This window comes from Typopeltis vanoorti, chromosome 25 (genome assembly GCF_054136105.1).
Source record: "Typopeltis vanoorti isolate ZY-2024b chromosome 25, IOZ_Tvanoo_1.0, whole genome shotgun sequence".
Classification (NCBI taxonomy): domain Eukaryota; kingdom Metazoa; phylum Arthropoda; class Arachnida; order Uropygi; family Thelyphonidae; genus Typopeltis; species Typopeltis vanoorti.
The window spans coordinates 7,672,396-7,691,945 of record NC_143573.1 but is presented as its reverse complement, the minus strand read 5'-3'; the positions used below and the strand labels follow the sequence as shown (position 1 = coordinate 7,691,945).

Here is a 19,550-nt window from a genome sequence, read left to right as displayed (position 1 = left end):
GTTGATAGCTTTTAATTAAATGGGCACTCATTAATTGAACAACCTTTTCTGCATCTGTCACCTTCATGCCATCTGCATTTAGAAGAGTTATAGATAGAATTCTTGTGGGTTGTCATTAGCATGCAGAGCCAGTATATTTTTATACTCAGGCTTTGCTTTCTGTACAACAGTCATGACTATTCTAGCCTGCTGCTTATAATTTTCATAATGCACATCATCCTTATGCACACGGTATTCCTTCCGCATCATCATTCTTTTCTTACAAATCTCTTGCTTAATAAGATTACACATCCACTTGAATCCTACCCTAGATATTCTTCGAACTCTCGTGACACATCTGATATTGCATCATTTAAGTATTGCTTAAATGCTTACCATGCACTGTTGATATTCTTCTCATCCATCAACCGATCCCATTCCACTGAACTCAGTATATTCGTGAGTCATAATTTTCTGCTCTGTAGTTCAGCATGCAACCTTTTCTGAATGGAACATTCATAAACTTAGTCACTTCCCAAGTGAGTACTGCATGATCACTGTCACCAATCTAAGGCAGAATAGTTGCATCTTTAACTGAAACGCCCTCTGACACTATAATCAAATCTAGCACTCTTTGACCTTGAGTTCCTTCTATCACATGCTGCTTGAGGAAGTTGTCCCATAACAGCTCAATAAATGCATTTTCAATCTTATGATATTCTACTGCTACCCAATTAATATTTGGATAATTAAATCTTTCACAATGATTACTCTCTCTTCATGCTCATCTTGTCTGTTTGGTGATGCATTTCTTCATCATTAGCAACTGATCCACCATGGCTGTAACAACACCCAACTATGTAATTGATCTTGTTAGATTCCACCTCACACCAGATGGCTTCAAACTCACTGTTACATGAAATACCGCTAGTAGTAGTACTACAATTATAGGTCTCAACTCTAACTGGATTCAAGTCATCCGATATCATTAGCAGCATGCCCCCTCCTCTCTATCCTTCCTAACATTAGTGTACCCCTTTACACTCGATACCAGTTAGTAATACGATTCTTATAGTCAGGTCTCACTAATGCCTACAATCTGAGGTCCCAGCATATTGACCAAGGCAACAACTCTACCCCTTTGTTTCTGATACGCCAAGCATTCATGTACAGATGTAATAATCTATCTGCATGTTCTTTTGTATAATCTTGTCTACATTCTTCATGACACGTTGGAAAATTTGCAGATCTCTCTTCTTTAGTGCCTTATACATGTAGACATCTTTGCACATGTTTTATGTTTCTGAACCGGACAAATACAAAGCAAGTTATATAATAAGGCGACACTTTTTTTTTTTGCTACTCCTATATAGAAATAGACTTCTGCATTACTTCAACCTTGGTATCACTTCTGCATCTGGCTCCCATTGAAGAGACCTCAAAGGTCGAAACTGGTCTGGGCAGTGACTATTCTCAGAATGCATAGGTATTATACACGTCTATAAGTATGTGCTTACAGACGTGTATAATACACGTCTGTAAGCACATACTTACACAAGGATGAAACATCCAAAGGCAATCCATTCCAATCACGCACCACCCTTTGAGAGAAAAATCTAGCCCTCACACCTTTCTTAGCGGCCTTCATTCTCAACTTCCAAGGATGCCCTCTCGTCCTTTCCCTGGTTACATGTTAAAATTACACTGCAAGGATGAAATTACATATAGAAAAAATACACTAAGAAAAAATTACACAAATTTGAATATTCACACTTTGAATATTCAAATTTGAATGTTTGAATTCAAGTTTTTTACTTTAGAGTTTTTAAATTTTTATGATGAATTTTATATTTATTTTCAGATAAGAGTTCCATTAATTTTGTAATACTTTATAAGACCTACCTGTTGACTTTAATTCGATTAAAATATTATTGGTATTTTGTTATCAAATTACCAAAAATTAACAAACTTTCTTAATATTGCAAAAATTACTTTTATTTTAAAAAATAATAAAAAACAAACACTAAGTCATATAAGCTATACAATGTAAAAAATCCAATCGTGTATTAGAGTCGTAATTTTGTACAATATTTGAAATATGTTGTTTTAACAAAATGTACCTAAGATGTCCTAGGTTTCGTTGACCAGTTAAATGCTGCAAATATTTGTATGTTGTAAAGATAATTCTTTAACAATGTTATCTAAACATTTCCAGACAGTTGGATGGGAACACCGAAAGAGCGACTGAAGTCCATGGTGCCATCCTTCGATACAATTTGTAGTTCTAGCTATACAGTTGGCTGCAGAGTGTCTACGGTTCCAAGTAGAAATATTGAATAGAGGTTGTCTATAAATGCCATTCCTGAGCTGTCGATCTCGAATATATGTACGTTCGAAGTAAAGGAGAACTGGCTTGATTTCTTCATTATATTTGTCTAAATTAGAGAACAGATCAGCAACTTCTAAAAATGTTTCTATCATTTTTCTGGTAAAAGTGCAAAGGATCGTAACATTTTAATGTGTACTGCAAATGATTGATTGGATTCATATAGAGATTTTAGTCCACATTCATTTACTTTGCGTATAATAGATTGTGATAAGTGGAAAAAGCAGCCACCAATTTTCAAACAAGGTATGGAAAGTTTTCATTGCTGCTGTTTCAAAATTGGTCAAAATTTTTTGTGGTCGAACTTGAAGAATTTTCTCCAGTAACATGTTCAGCATCTTCACGTATATTTCTTCCTTTTTCCTGGTAGAAGAGCTAGTAGACAAGGAAAAGCGACGCCTGAATCATATTGGACACGGATACTATATAACTGATAATATATTTCTGGAACCACTTTAAACGTACCATCTGCTAGCCCACAATTGGTCACTAATTGGTCACAAGAGTCTTGTGACCAATTAGTATTATACGTTCTGGATCTTCTGTCCCGGAATCATGAATAATCCATTTCGAGTACTTCTCTGATATTTCAAAATTTTTGTTATCTGGATTTGACGGAACATTTCTGGTTGTTTTAGCTTTGGATCTATTTAATCGCCTCGTCATTGAGCTCTTCTTTGGCAGGCACATTTTTAATCTGTCTGATACAGTCACTAAACTGTTAGCTATAATTGCACAAGCTGTTGTGCCTGGATTCAACATTTTTCTTTTCATTTGATTTGCAAGTTGATGAACTTCAGATTCAAAGTCCTATTAACATGACAGTGTTCTGAAGACTCACAGATAATCATGTTATCTCTGGTATGGAGCAGCGATCGACAATGTAAAGTTCTAAACTTTGCACAACACCAATGAATAGTTCCAATAGCAGTTTCACGGTGACAAACAAATTCAAATCCCTTGTAAATTATAATTTGACCACCTTTATTACTAATGCCATACTCAAAATCAGCCATGGATAAATTAAAAATTAATTAATCACGAAATGTATTATGTCACATATTATACACTAGTTGTATTATGCGTCACTAAACTAGAATTGAAGAATGTAAGACAAAAATTATAGAAAAAAATTATAACCAAAATATAGAATGATGGTACAACATGACAAAATTTCATGGCGGCTGGTGCGTCGCCCGGTTAAACAAGGCCCCGTTGTTTTCGCCAGGGAACCAGGGCGAACAGCGAAAAGTCAGCTACTGGAACAAATCTGAAAATAAACCCCAACTCAACATCACCAGAGTTAAAGATCGGTACTATCAACTTAAGAAGCCTGAATGGCAAAGAAATAGAGCTAGCTGAGGAATTAGATAAGTACCAGATCGACATAATAGGGGTGACTGAAATACTGGTGAGATATTTCTGAGCAATAAATACAAAATGTTATATTCAGGCAATGACAATCAAGGAAAAGAAGGAGTAGCCATAGTATTCAACACAAAATACGAGGCTAATCTTCTTGAATGGCAGTCAGTCTCAAGTAGAGTAATGTGGGCAAATATGAGAATGGCGAACAATGAACAATGACTTATTTGTGCCTATGGTCCCTCAGAAGGTTCTGCTAAAGTAGAAGTGGAGGAATTTTTTGAGGCTTTAGAAAAAGCAACTGACACAATGAAAAGTGAAAAGTTGGTCCTTGTTGGGGATCTAAATAGCAGAGTAGGAAATGATTGTGAGACATACAACAATATTTTGGGAAAATTTGGAGAAAAGAGCAAAGCTAATAATAATGGCAAATACCTGTTGGATTTCTGCTCAGGACATGGACTGGTTATTACTAACACCATGTTCCAACATAAAAATGTGCACAAATTCACATGGAGAGAAGAGGCTAGGAATAAGAAAAGTCTCATTGACTATGTTATTGTTGATAGTGATGTTTTCTCCCTGGTGCAGGACACCAGAGTGTACAGAGGATTTGAAATTGCAAGTGATCACTATTTAGTCTTGAGCAGGATAAAATTGAATTTCATATTGAAAAGAATAACATGTAAGAAAGTTTTAAAGCGAATAAAAGTTGAGCAGCTCTCAGATGTGAACTGTAGACTAAAATACACAAAGATTATTGAAGAAAAAATGAAAGAGTTTGAGAACAGGAATCAAACCTTGGAGATTCAGTGGCAAACTCTGAAGAAAACATTGATTGATTCTGCCAGAGAGGCATGTGGTGAGGTTGTCTGTAAGGATAAAAAAAAATCAGAACTCCCTGGTGGACACAGGAAGTTAAAGAGGCAGTGAAGGAAAAGAAGAAAGCATATCAAAAGTTCCTGTCAAATAAGTCAGCTTGTGCTCTTAGAGAATATAGAGACAAATGCAAGAATGCCAAACACTGTGTAAAACTAGCTAAACAAAAGTCATGGGAGGACTTTGGCCAGAATATAGAAAATAAATATCAAGAAGGTGGCAAAATATTCTGGAGGTTGTTGAAGAAGCTTAAGAATGGAGGAAAGAGTACTGTAAAAGGAATTAGAGATTATAAAGGTGACATGAAAACGGGAGAAAAAGATATCCTTGAAGTATGGAGTAATTACTTTGAAAAACTGCTAAATGAAACAAGCAGTGATGACAGCACAGTGGTAAAAAACACTGACCAGGCATGCAGTCAGGAATACATATCCATACTTGAAGTAGAAAAAGCCATAAAAGGCCTGAAATGTGGAAAGGCAGCAGGAGTAGATGATATTCGACCAGAAATGCTGAAGTATGGTGGTATAAGAGTCTTACAGTGGCTGCGCTGCATAGTTCAGAAACCCTGGACAGAGGGACGAATTCCCGATGATTGGAGTAGAGCTCTCATTGCACCCATATATAAAAAGTGAAAGAAAACTGCATGTGAGAATTACAGAGGTATTTCCCTACTGAGTGTTCCTGGCAAGATCTATGCAAGTATACTTGAGAAACTGTTGAGAAGAATTGTGGAAGAAAAGCTTGGTGAAGAACAAGCTGGCTTCAGGCTAAATAGAGGCTGTCAGGATCAGATCTTCACTTTACGACAAATAGTCGAGAAAGCATGGGAATATAACAAAGATCTGTATTTAAGTTTTGTCGATTCGGAAAAGGCATATGACAAGGTGCCAAGAGAGAAGCTATTCAATACGCTGCAGTTATATGGTGTGAAGGGGGCATTATATCAAGCAACACTTAGTCTTTGAGTTGTAAGTCAGCAGTTAGAATTGAAGGAAGTACAGGAAGATGGTTGAATGTTAAATCTGGTGTGAGACAAGGATGTACATTATCCCCTCTGTTATTCATTATCTATATGGATCACATTATGAAGGAAAGTGGTATTAAACATGATATCAAAATTGGAGATGTTAATGTCAGCTCTTTGCTTTATGCAGATGATGTTATACTTCTAAATAAATCTGCTGCAAGATTCTCTGACTAAATTGAATAGCTGTTGTAATAGATATGGTATGAAGCTCAGCAATAAAAAGACAAAGACAATGAAAATAGGCAGAATCTTTGAAAATGTCAACTGTGTTGTGAATGGAGAACCTGTGGAACAAGTAAAACATTTCAGCTATTTAGGCACGATTTTTACTGAAGATGGTAAATTAAATATAGAAATAGACAACAGAATCAGCAAAGCTGGTATGGTGGGAAGTCAATTGAATAAATTCATATGGAATAAGAGAGAAATTAGTCGGAACACTAAATTAGCTGTATACAAGACAGTGTTCAAACCAGTTTTAACTTATGGATCTGAGAGCTGGGTCAGAAGTAAAACACTTGACCAAAGACTAGAGACCACAGATATGAGAGTCCTGAGAAAGATTATAGGCGTGAACAGATTGCATCAATGGCAATATCATATTAAAAACGAGGATATTAGGAAAGAACTTGACATTGTCAGCATCCAGGAATGCGTTAGCTGAGCTAAACTCAGGTGGTATGGTCACTTAAACAGAATGGGCGAGGAAAGATTAGCAAAACAAGTGTTCTCTGCCAGGTTGGCAGCAAAATGACCCAGAGGAAGACCAAGATATAGGTGGATTGATATAGTACAAAGTGCTTTAGATGATAGAAATATAAGATCTGATAATGTTGGAATCTTGACAAGTAACAGACTGATTTGGAGGAAAATTGTACATAGGAAATTAATAATGATGTAATTTTTTTCATGTAGTACTATCATATCCTGTACACCCCTTGAGGGTACATGGCAGGAATTTGATGATGATGATGAAGACAAAAATTTACATATATACCTTCACCCAAACAATTCTTAGAAATTCTTGAGCAGTTCATTGTGATTAGCAATTGTCAATTGGTTTTACCTTAGGAAATTATTCCTTGTAAATCTGAGGTAAGTACTAATTAGGGTAGCTAATCACTACATTACTTTGAGTTTCCAACTCAACCACTTCCCTAATCCCCTTGCCCAAATCTGCACTAGTGATTTACTCCTTGCTGGTTATAAATTTTGTACAATTTTTGGTAAATTTTATTTTATGTAATTTTTTACTTGCATATTTTTTCCTTTTAATTTTTTTCTTAGTGTATTTTTATCTATGTGTAATTTCGTACGTGTGTAATTTTTGCAGCGCAATTTTATCCTGTGTAATTTTGTCCTGACACGCTTTCCCCACCCTCCATAAAATGAAAAATTCCATCAGTTGAAATCCTGTATGATCCTTTCAGAAGTTTGTAAGTCTCAATCATATCATATCTTCATAATCAGTATTCCACAATCGTGATATCATTTTTAACACTCCTTTGTACTCTCTCCAATATATCAGAATCACAATGGAAACCAGAAGACCAGACCTGTGCACAATAGTCTAAGTGTGGTCTTATGAAGGTAAAGAGGCAAAATAACATCCTTATCTTTACATGTGAACATTCGTTTCATCATTGCAATTATCTTTTGAGTTGTATTTGCAATCTTTGCCACATGGCCCCTGAACTTCAACTTTCTGTCTATTAACACTCCAAGTTCCCTAGCCTCATCTGTTTCTTCTAAGCCTAATCCCTCCAATATAATAAGACATTGGATATCTAATCATGCCGAAGTGAATGGCTTTACATTTACTGACATTGAACTGACACCCGTTTTCCCATGCCCACAATTCCAGCCTATTCAAACCATTCTGCAAGTACTGCATATATGAGCAGCGTTCTTGATTACTCTACCTATCTTTGCATCATCAGCAAATAGCTGTATGTCACTTGTCAAATCCTTCCCAATATCATTACTGTACAGATTGAATAACACTGGACCAAGCACTGATCCTTGTGGTAGTACACCACTTGTTTTTTATTAATCTTTGTACTGGTTATGGGCAGTACTACCCTTACATCACGTCCAGACTTGATATAGGCCTAAGCCTTTACAAGTGTTTTACCCTATGCCTGTTCTAGTTATCATTGTAGTCATTCTCTGTTGGCAACGCCCTGTAAGGTCCTCATGGAAAGAACTTTTATATCCTTCTGCATAAGCCCAAGCTATTTCAAGTCTTTATAACTATCTGCACTCCATACGCCCCATGTAAAGAGATAGTGGCGCTGGTAAACTTCGGAGTTGCCCCATGTTCCTCTCGTATCTTACTAACTAGATCTTGGTTATTTTTATAATAATTTACTTTATTATTATGGCTATAGGCTAGTGGGCGCCCTGTTCCCACCACTTGGGCATTAACTACCCAAACGTCACCATCTCTTTTAATCACTAAGTCTGGCTTAGTGATTAAATTAGTGATTACACAAACCTGCAGAGGTCCTATAATGTTGTTCCACCGCAGTCTTCTCCCAACCTTTGTTCTTAAAGCGGTTGTTCAGAATGGAGACCACGGCATCATGCCTTCTCATGCAGACACCATGGGTGTGGAAGCAACACTGGGCTATATGAGACAATGTTTCACTGTAGCGGCAGCCAGCCCTGCAGTTGGAGTTGTCACTACCCCATGGAGCTGTGCGGGCTTGAGTAGGCTGGGCATTGCTCCTCGTCCTGATAAGGTCAATATACTCAAACCCAGGGAGGAGTCTGGTGCCATCCCTTACCCAGTCATGCTGGGGAGGCACCAGATATGACTCTTTTAAAGGAGCACAGAACAATGCAACAGAGATGCCCATCTCTTGTGTTCTGTGGGTGCTGACTCGATTAAAGTACCTTGATAATGGGACCAGCCTTTAGCCCACCTAAAGTCTTCTTTTATTAATGGCTATAGAAAGCCTCTCTGCAGATGAGGGAAGAAGATAGTTCTAACTGCGCGATTCTTGACAGCTGCAGTCGTGGGATTAGCCATCTAAGTGATGGAACCCCAAGCCCACCATCCTTCATCCTCGCATGGAAATATGCAGTAGGAGTGTCAGGCAGCAGTCGGAGCCATGATCTCAATGGCTGAACGGATAGCCCTGTCCATTCGGGACAGTACCGAGATATGTGTCCTACCAAGCAGCAACTTGTAAAAGCGAGGTAGGAGATAGTGGGAAAGGAGCAACAGTCTTTGCTTCGGCTTGAGAGGAGCTTTTCTCAAAGAAGCGATCCCAGCTTCTAGGATAGAAGGGACAGAAGACCTTCCCTTTGGGGTCTTAAACCTTGCAGACTCAGATCCCCCTGTATACCACTTTGATATGTCAGTCAGCCATCCTCTTATCCATGCTAATATTGTATAACCCCAATCCATTTTTTCCAATTTATGCAACATTCTACCATGCTGTATTCTGTCAAAAGCCTTAGCAAAATCCAAAAATATCATGATGTATCCATTCTCCTTGTCTAGTTCAATGGCAACATTGTTATAGAATGTGAGCAAGTTGCTAAAACATGACCTTCCCTTAGTAAACCCATGTTGTCATTGCAAAGTAGAGGTTCACTGTCAAACCCTTTCTGAATGCAGGGCATAACCAATTTTTCCAAAATCTTCACCACCACTCTTGAGATACTAATTGGTCGATAGTTGGATACATTGGTCTTTGCACCACCCTTGTGACATGGAATTACCTTCCATTCCTTCCATTCCTGCGGAATCTTCCCTGTTCTGAGACTCATTGAACATCCTCGTCAAAGAAATTGGTTCAGCTGAACACTCTTTTAGCACACATGCTGATATTCTATCAGTCCCTTATAGCTGAATTCTTATTCAATTTGTGCCTCACACACCTGCATTTCTTCATCAACTGAACTTCATCTATCATACCAAGAATATAATTTCTTGGCATCTTTAATTTATGAAAATCAATGAGTTTCCATTTTAAACTATGCTTTATGTTAAACTATATCTTTAACATAAAGAACTGTTAAGAGTACATACTTTGATTTTAAGTTGCTTGAAGAGATGTGTATTTTTCAGATATTTGTAGATTTTGGTTATAGTAAATCACCCCAGATTTATTCTAATACTTCCTTCATAATCTAACTTCTGTTATTAAGATGTTAAATTTTTTAACATGTTCTAATTTATATTTTTGCACATGAAGTTCTTTTCTCTACCTGTGGGACCTGTGGCATTCTTTTTGCCAGCCTGGTTGGCCGAGTGGTTAGCGTATCTGCTCTCCAACCAAAAGGCTGCAGGTTTGAATCCCGCCGTAGGTATGGATGTTTGTGATTGTCTGTGAAAAAACTAGTGGTGGTGGTTGGCGTTGGCGGATTGAGTGGTGAAGACAGACGTGTAGAGCAAGTGCCCTCCCTCAATGAGTCTTTAGACTCCCTGGAGGTGTCAAATAATAATTCCATAATTATGTATTTTGACATGTGAAAATCACATGTCAAATCTAAACTGTATATGTTTAGATATTCCCACTTTTTCTGAGATGATCCCTTTACCGCTTACTCAAGGCATGGTTAAATACATGGTGGGAAGGAGAAATCCCAGCATAGCTACTCCAAATTAATGAGATTTTTTATAGTATTCAAGTGTGATTTATTTTATCTGTTTTGTATTTTAATACTTCACGTATGGTATTGAACTTTCAAGTAACTGACCCTTGAATAGGTTGGTTAAATAGAGGTATGTCCACAGACATTGGTACTGTGCTGTGTAAAATGACTGATTATATGACCTGTTTTAGCATAGTTATGCTAATTTTACATTCCTAAATTAATATGAATAACTTACAGGAAATTGTTTATTGGTATAAAACTTTTGCTTGTGTTTCACATGAATCTTCATTAAAAAAAAAAAAGGAATACACACATAACAGAAAATAATTAATTGTGCAACTAATAATACTTCTCTAGTTTGTAATCTTTCTTAGGTTTTTTTTTTTTTACCTTTTTCATGCATTGATCTTTTTATTTGTATGTTATTCTGTTCCAGTTTTTATGCTAAACAATGGCTGGTACAAAACTGTCACCTGTGTTTTAACAATAATTATTTTCATGCAAGTTATCTGTATTCTTGTTTGAAAGAAGTCAGATAATTGAAAGCTTGGTTAATTTTGAAGGTACCTGTTAATTTTGAGATCTATGTATACTTGCATCTGACCACTAAACTGATTTTCTCCCTTTGTGATAAGTGAGGGATTACTGCAGTTTATTTCTGCTTATTGAGTCAAATCCTTTTTAAAGTCAATGCAACAATAGACTTGTTTTTCCACACAAGTTTTTGAAAGTTTTAAGTGTAATTAAATCTATTGTAGAGCTCCCTCTCCTAAATCCAATAATATGAAAGAATATTTGTTATCAGCAATGGTAAGTTGTATACCACGAGTGAAGAAGAGGACGCAATTTGGAGTAAAGTGGATGACAAACAATATTAAACAGGAATTGCATGCGAAAAAGAGGCTATGGAAAAGATATAAGGAGACAGGTGAAGAGATGCATGAGGAATATAAGACACAGGCCAGAAGAGTTACTAGTGTGGTAAGGAAAGCGAAACTGGAATATGAGAGGAGATTGGTCCTAAGATCCAAAGAAAATCCTAGGGAATTTTTAGCTATGTGGCCAGTAGGAGGAGAAATGACTGTGGACGAATGATATTGTGGGATAAAAATGGGAATAGAGTGACTGATGCAGAGGACATAGTGGAATTGTTCAATGAACACTTTATTGGAGTATTTCATCCTAGAGGAGTCAGTTTTAATGCTAGAGGGATAGGACTGGTTTGAGGTCTGGAGGTACAGGAGGAGAGTGTGTTTCAGATACTGAGTACTCTGGATGTCAGTAAAGCTGTGGGACTGGATGGTATTTCACCACGAGTTTTGAGAGAATGTGCTAGGGGATTGACAGTGCCTTTAACGTGGCTTTTCAATGAGAGTCTGGCTTTGGCAAAGGTGCCCAGGGAATGGAAGGAAGGTAAGATAGTGCCATTGCATAAGGGTGGTAACAGACTGGAAGTGTCTAATTATAGGCCAGTCTGTGTGTCATCAGTAGTTGTTAAGATCTTGGAGAAAGTAGTGAGGGACCGTATACAGCATTGGGCAGATGAGGGTAATGTTATCTGTGAGAATCAACATGGATTTGTGAAAGGATGCTCTTGTTTTAGCAATATGCTAGCCTTTTATAATAAAGTTTCAAGAACATTAGATGAGGGAAAGGCATATACTGCAATTTTCTTAGACTTGGCGAAGGCATTTGACAGGGTGCCACATGATAAGCTGATATTTAAGTTGCAGCACATGGGTCTGGATGTCTGATTGGTCAACTGGATTCAGGATTGGCTGTCTGATAGGTATCAGAGAGTTGTGTATGGTGGAGCAGTTTCCAGGAGGCAGAGGGTTACAAGTGGGGTCCCACAGGGCTCAGTACTAGGACCTATATTGTTTAACCTTTATATCAATGACATAGCCAGTGGATTGCAGGGGGATATTCAGTTGTTTGCGGATGATGTGAAGCTGGGAAGGATTATTAGTAATAGTGCAGATGTGGTAGCCCTGCAAGAGGATTTAAATAAGCTAGATAGATGGGCAAATGAATAGGGTGTCAGTTTAATGCAGCAAAATGTAAGGTCTTGAGGTTTGGGAAACATCGATGGGATGCTGCATACTCTATGGGAGGAGTTATACTGGAGGAAGTAGGGGAGACGAGATCTGGGGTTGATGATTGATAGAAACCTGAAGTTTAGGGGACATATTGCAAAGGTGGTGAAGGTAACACAGAGGATTGCTGCTATTATGAGAAGGACACTGACCTGCAGAGATAAGAGGGTTATCATTCCGTTGTATAAGTCTCTGATCAGACCACACTTGGACTATTGTTCTCAGATTTGGTCCCCAGGATTTGAAGGGGATAAATTAACTGTGGAAAGGATACAAAGACGGATGACAAAGATGGTTTCAGGACTGTACAAGGATAGTTATGAGGATCGGCTGAGAGAATGTGGACTGCAGAGTTTGGTGGATAGAAGGAGGAGAGGTGATATGATTGAGACTTTTAAACTGTTGAGAGGTGGTTACAGGGTTGACACTGGGGAGTTCTTTCGCTTGGTTGAACAGTGGGAAGGAGTGATGACAAGAGGCCATCCCTGGAAGTTACGAAAGGAAACTGTGAGCAAGAGGGTAAGGAGTGGTTTCTTTGTGTGGAGGGTGGTTGAGCCGTGGAATGCATTGCCTGATGGAGTGGTGGGAGCGAGAACGGTCAGTGAGTTTAAAGAGTTGTATGATAGACTTTGTGTTTCTCAGGGGGGGACCTCCCCTCGATGAGTCTTGACAGACTTTGTCTTAGGAAGGACCTCCCTTGATGAGTCTTTTGACTCCTTGGAGGCCTGAATACTACTAATAATAATAATATGCTCTTCTCCTATATATTGCTTAAAAGTTTCTTTTATTCTGTTTTTTATTATTCTTACATATGATTTGAAATTAATATAGTTAACACATTCAAGAATATAGAAATTATAGCTGTGTGGGAACTTATTCTTCCTAATTTGTAGATGCCGTTGGTGTAGTTGGATTGAGTGGTGGAGACAGAGAGCTGTGGAGTAGGTGCCTTCCCTCGATGGGTCTTTGGACTCCCTGGAGGTGTCACGTAATAATAAGAATAATTTCTAGTCATTAGGGATTACTCCAGAGATTGACTTCGTTGAATAACTGCACTAAATAATGTACTGTATCATTTCTTCTCCATACTTTTAAAATGCTACTTGCATTTTGTCTCTTCATGGAGCTTTGCTTTCATTTGTCTGATTGCAGGATCTATTTTCAACATTTGAGTGTCTTATTTTTTACTGAATTTTTAGTGTCAACTCTTAGGAAAATTTGTAAAGTGATTAGTGTACATTTCAGAAAATGATAACATCAGATTTTCTCAATTCTGTTTTTGAAAATTGTTTTATTATGCTATATGCCTAATTTTGTTATATGGATAAGTACATTCTGACATCTGCTTTTTGATTTATCCAATCTAATGTTGCTTCTTTACATCATCATTATCATGCGTATCAAGGATTTAGGCTTAGCATGGCCTGTTCTGGCCTTAGAAGTCATCATTGAATCGTTTAAGAGGACGTCCTGGTTTTCTTTTTCCTAATGGCTTGTACTTTAAGGCTTGTTTTGATAATTTTTCTGTTCTCATTCTTTGAACGTGTTCCATCCATTTATGTTTATATTTTTTAATTTTTTTGTATTACTGGTTCTAAAGTTCTTGGTTTAATTCTTTCATAATTTCTTCGTTTCTTTTGTGATCAAGTAGAGTATACTTTGCAGTTTTTCTCATAAACTTCATTTCTGCTGTTATTAATCTTTGTTTGTCTTTGTTTTATTGTCCAGATTTCACTTCCATACATTAAGACTGGTAGGGCTAATGTATTGTATACTTTTACTTTGGTTTGTTTTTGAACTCTAGGTTTGGTTTAAATATAGAGTTAATTACACCTGTTATTTTTAAATATTTTGCAATTTTTATGTTTATATCTTTTTCATTCTCATATGTGATCATACATCCTAGGTAGTTAAATGAATTGACCTGTTCTATGATCATATTATCTATTACTATTTTAGTTCTTGCTGGATCTTGTCTTTTAAAGGCCATGGTTTTTGATTTTTCTGTTGATATTATCATATCTCATTAAATCTTTGGCTATCTCATTTAGATCTAAAATGCTTTCTGTAAGTTATCTTCAGAATTTGTAATTATTATTTGGTCGTCAGAAAAAAGGAGGGTGTTTAAGTTCACTGTATGAGAAAGTTTAATTCCTTGATGTATATTTTCATTCCATTTTATTGTTATTTCATTTAAGTAAATATTAAAAAGAGTTGTTGAGAGGGGACATCCGGACCCCTTGGTTTATCTCTCTCTCTTATGCGATAGCTTGTGATTTAATCTTATTTGTATTTGATATATTTCATATATACTTGTGATAGCTTTTAGGATATTATTTGGTATTTGTCTTTCTTTTAATATGTTAAATAATGTTTCTTTTAACTTTGTCAAATGCTTTTTCAAAGTCAATAAATGCAATATGTATTTCTAAATTATATTCTCTTCTTTTCTCTATTATTAATTTTAGGCAAAAGGCTGGGTCTATACATGATCGTCCTTTTCTAAATCCATTCTGTACTTCTAGAATAAAGTTTTTGGAATATTTCATTAGTTTGTTATTTAAGATTCTGCTATATATTTTGTAACAGGAATTTAGTATACTGATACCTCTATAGTTTTTAGCGTCATCTCTATTACCTTTCTTAAAGATAGGAATCACAATTGTTTTTTTCCATTCTATTGGGGGGATACCAGTTGAGTAAATTTTATTTAAAAATAATGAGTTTTTCTTTGAATCTTGTTCCTGCGTATTTATATAGTTCTGAACCTAGCTTATCTTCCCCAGGTGATTTTCTGTTTCTTGTTTCTTTCAGGCTGATTTCTAATTCTTCATTAGTTGTTTCCTTTTCATTTTCATTAATTGTTTGCCAGTTGTCTTTTTTAAAACATTTGTCTGTCCACAATTCTGTGTAGTAATTTAGAAATTCTTCTAATTTCAATTCGGTATGTTTAATTTTATGTTTTCTTAGGTATTTGCATTTCTCTACATTTGAATGTAATTTTATTTAACATTATGGTTTTTTGTAATTCATGTGTTCAGAGTAGCAAGCTTATCTTACATTTTTTACCATCTATTTTAGAAATGAGCGTTTTTTGTTTTGTTTTATAAATGGTTACTGCATTTATGTATTTCCAGAATACTTGTATTCAAGGCTCCTATTTTATTTTATATTTTCTGGAAACACATTTTGAAGTGCTGAGTCTTGAGGTCTTTGTGTTGGCCATTATTGTGAATTTAAGCTTCATGCATGTTAGAATTTCATGAACAGATCCTTAGTTCTTTTCTATCCTAGTTCTTACATCTTGGAATAAGGCTCTTCTTTTGCTTGTTTCTTTGTTGTTGGCCAGCATTGTTCTATAGATCTTTGATTTTAGGTATAGTGAAATCTTCTTATCACAAAGAACTCCAGTGACTTGTCACCACTTCATCCAGGCTGCGTTGGCTTGGGCTTTAACATATGTTGTTGTATTGCCATTGGAGCTAATGCTGGACCGTAGGTATTTTAACTGGGTGCATTTGTTCAGCTCCATGCCATCTGTTCTAAGCGTGTCATCGGTTTGATCACCACTTTGCATCTATTGTCTTCTTGGTGTTAAGTCTCATTCCAGACTTGTGTAAGTGCATTTTCCATTTCTGCACAAAATGTTGGAGTTCATTTTGTGATGTAATGTTACGTATTATGTCATCAGCATATAATAGTGTCTAGAGATGTGGCTTCTGAATATCCTTGGTTACAGTGTCAATGCAGGGGATGAAGAGCTGAGGTAAGAGGGCAGATCCCTCTCATCCCAGAAGTCACTACCCAGACTGGTTTTGAGCATTATTGTGGTCTCATCAGTGGGGGCTAGGCCCATTATATGCGTTGCTCCAGTTCTGAAAATAGTTCAGGTGCAAACTTGTTTGTTTACACTTGGATAAAGGATTAAACCAAGTATATAATTCCTTGGTATCTTTAATTTATAGTATAAATAAGTGGAAAAACTTCCAACTTTCTCTAATCCAGAGTATTTTAATAATAAGGTGTGACACCTTTCGGCTGCTCGTATATGAAAATGACTTCTGCATTACTTCAACCTTAGTATCACCTCTGGGTCTGGCTCCCACTGATGAGACCTCAATAAAGGTTGAAACCGGTCTGGGTAGTGACCCTTCCGATAATGTATAGCATTATATATACATCTCCGCAAGGAGATGTGCTTTGTATTATGGAATACTAAGGCAAGTGATGTGAAGTTATTAACTTCTTTATACAAGGTTGCTCCAGTCCTGAAAATAGTTCAGATGCAAACTTGTTTGCTTACACTTGGATAAAGGATTAAACCAAGTATAATTTCTTGGTATCTTTAATTTAAACTTCTCATTGTACTTATGGCTGCCTATGCATTTGGATTATTAACTAATGCAACTTAAATGAAATTTATATATATGTATTTTTTTAAAATTTCACCTTCAATAATCCAGTAGTAAATGATGAGGTATTTGTTTCAGTGATCTTGCACAGCGTTAACATGCCCACCATATCACTATTAACATAGCAGAACTTCTTCAGCTCTTGATTTTTCACACCAGTAATCATTTGAAATATTCTATAGATTTTGTCATCTATGTAGTGGATTGTAACTTAGTATTGATTACTTTTAATATAGATCAATACTTACAAGTACTCTCCAGTTTTGTATTGTCTATCTCAGAAAGCTGTGCCTTCTAATGCTTTGCAAACGCCAACAGATATAACTGTTACAGCACCCAAAGGTAAAATTGACCTCATGCATCACTTCCAACTCCTGTATAGATAGATATATCTGTATACCAGAAACCGAGAACTATATGTGTTTGCAGTTTTTCAAATCTTCTGGTTCAGATGTCATCTCATCAGTTGTGTGCTCCAGACCAACACTTCTCCTATATCATCTCTAAAGTCTTCTGTACTCAACTGGCACTTATCCCAATTTGAATATATGCATATATCCTCTCAGGGAAATAAGTATCAGACTACTGGCTGATTTGTCATCACTTAACCTTTCCAAAACAATGGGGAAAGTCTTCAACAATCAACTTTAGTGGCTTACCAGATTAACTGGTAAGCCACTAACTAGAAACTTACTAGTTAGGCAAAATTAATACTGATGGTTGCTGATTATCTAGATCAGGGTTTCCCAAACTGTGTTCCACGGAACACTGTTCCGCAGAAGATGAATAAGTGTTCCGTGAGAAGTTCTCCTGGAATTTGTCATTTTAGTTTTCTAAGCATTTTTCATGAATAAATATTTTTATAGTGGAAATATTCTGAGGAGAATAATATTTGCAAATATGTAGAAGCTCAGACTCAGAATGCCTAATAACATCTGTGTAGCAAATGTTAGTGACCAAGCCATGTATTTTTAAACATGGAAGTATTCATGAATTATTGTTAATTTTCACGCATCAAAACCTTTCAACATTCGAGAAAGGGAATATGCTGTTTATGACCGGTCATAAAAATTTCCTGCAAGCAGATTATAACAATGGGTGGTGTATCCTCTGTTCTCAAAACTGAAGGAAATGACATCTGTGTAGCAAATGTCAGTGACCAAGTGGCATATTTTTAAACATGGAAATATTTATGAATTATCGTTAATTTTCACACATCGAAATCTTTCAGCAATCGGGAAAGAGAATACTGCTATTTACGACTGATCATAAAAATTGCCTGCAAGCTGATTACAACAGTCGGCAGTGTATCCTTTGTTCTCAAAACTGAAAAAATAACATCTGTGTTGCAAATGTTAGTGACCAATCATTGAGGAAGTATAAAGAAAATTTTTCCACTAAAATTGAAGATCAAGGTAGTCTGTATCCGGTTCTCATATCTAGTAATACTGAATACTTACTTCTCAAGTTCATATTGTAGGGTGAAAGTTTCGAAACCGTAGTGCCATGATTTTTTAAAAGTAATAGGCCTGCAGATTTAAATTTTAACATGAATTAGAGACATGGGACTTTGTTTTATTTTGGTATTAAGCAATCTCTTATTGAAAATGTTTGTGACGCAACAGATAGTGAGTCATCCACCACCAGCCTACAAAGCGATCTCCAGGATGTACAAAAGGATGGGAAAACTACCAGCACACAGGAGAAAAAGTCTGCATTCACTCGTAAGTACTTATAATAATATTAATTTTTCGTGATCAGAATGGGATATGTCAACGAAAATCAGCACAAATTAATTTAATGACTATGTTAATTGATGTTTAATAATTTAATAATTAAAATCAGCAAAGTTAATTATTAATTAATACATTAAAAAATCAAGTTGTTCCATGAAAATTTCAGAATTTGCGAAGTGTTCCGTCGTAGGAAAAGTTAGGAAAACGCTGATCTAGATGCATAACTGTCTTCTTAGATTGTCATCCATGCTATGTGTGTTTCTAAATTGTATTCTCTTCTTTTCTCTATTATTAATTTTAGGCAAAAGGTCGGGTCTATACATGATCGTCCTTTTCTAAATCCATTCTGTACTTTTAAAATAAAGTTTTCAGAATATTTCATTAGTTTGCTATTTAAAATTCTGCTATATATTTTGTAACAGGAATTTAGTATACTTATACCTTTATAGATTTTAGGGTCATCTCTAATACCTTTTTTAAAAATAGGAATCACAATTGTTTTTTTCCATTCTATTGAGGGGGGGGGTTACCAGTTGAATAGGTTTTATTTAAAAATAAGTCTTTCTTTGAATCTTGTTCCTGCATATTTATATTGTTCTGAACCTAGCTTATCTTCTCCAGGTGATTTTCCATTTCTTGTTTCTTTCAGACTGATTTCTAATTCTTCTTTAGTTATTTCCTTTCCATTTTCATTAAATGTTTGCTAGTTATCTTTTTTAAAATATTTATCTGTCCACAATTCTGTGTAGAAATTTCAAAATTCTTCTAATTTCAATTCGGTGTTTAATTTTGTTTTCTTTAGTATCTGCATCATTTAGGTGTTTCAAAATCTTATATACATTGGGTCTTATTTTATATAAATCATGTTCTAAATTAGAAACAAATTTATTCCATGATTGTCTTTTTCTGACTTCTCTTTTAGCTATGGCTCTTATTCTTTTATATGCTATTTCATCTTCTGATCTTTGACTGCTTAACCATTTATGAAAGGCTTCTTTTTTCATTTTGATTATTTCTTTGATTGTATCATCCCAGATCTTCAGTTTTTTCCTTTTT

At 35.9% G+C, this 19,550-nt stretch overlaps 1 protein-coding gene across 1 annotated transcript in view; it reads left to right on the top strand.

Moving 5' to 3' along the window:
• LOC150092515 (AP-2 complex subunit alpha-like) overlaps positions 1 to 19,550 on the top strand; it is a 440,587-nt gene that overhangs the window by 22,289 nt on the left and 398,748 nt on the right. The window lies entirely within an intron of this gene.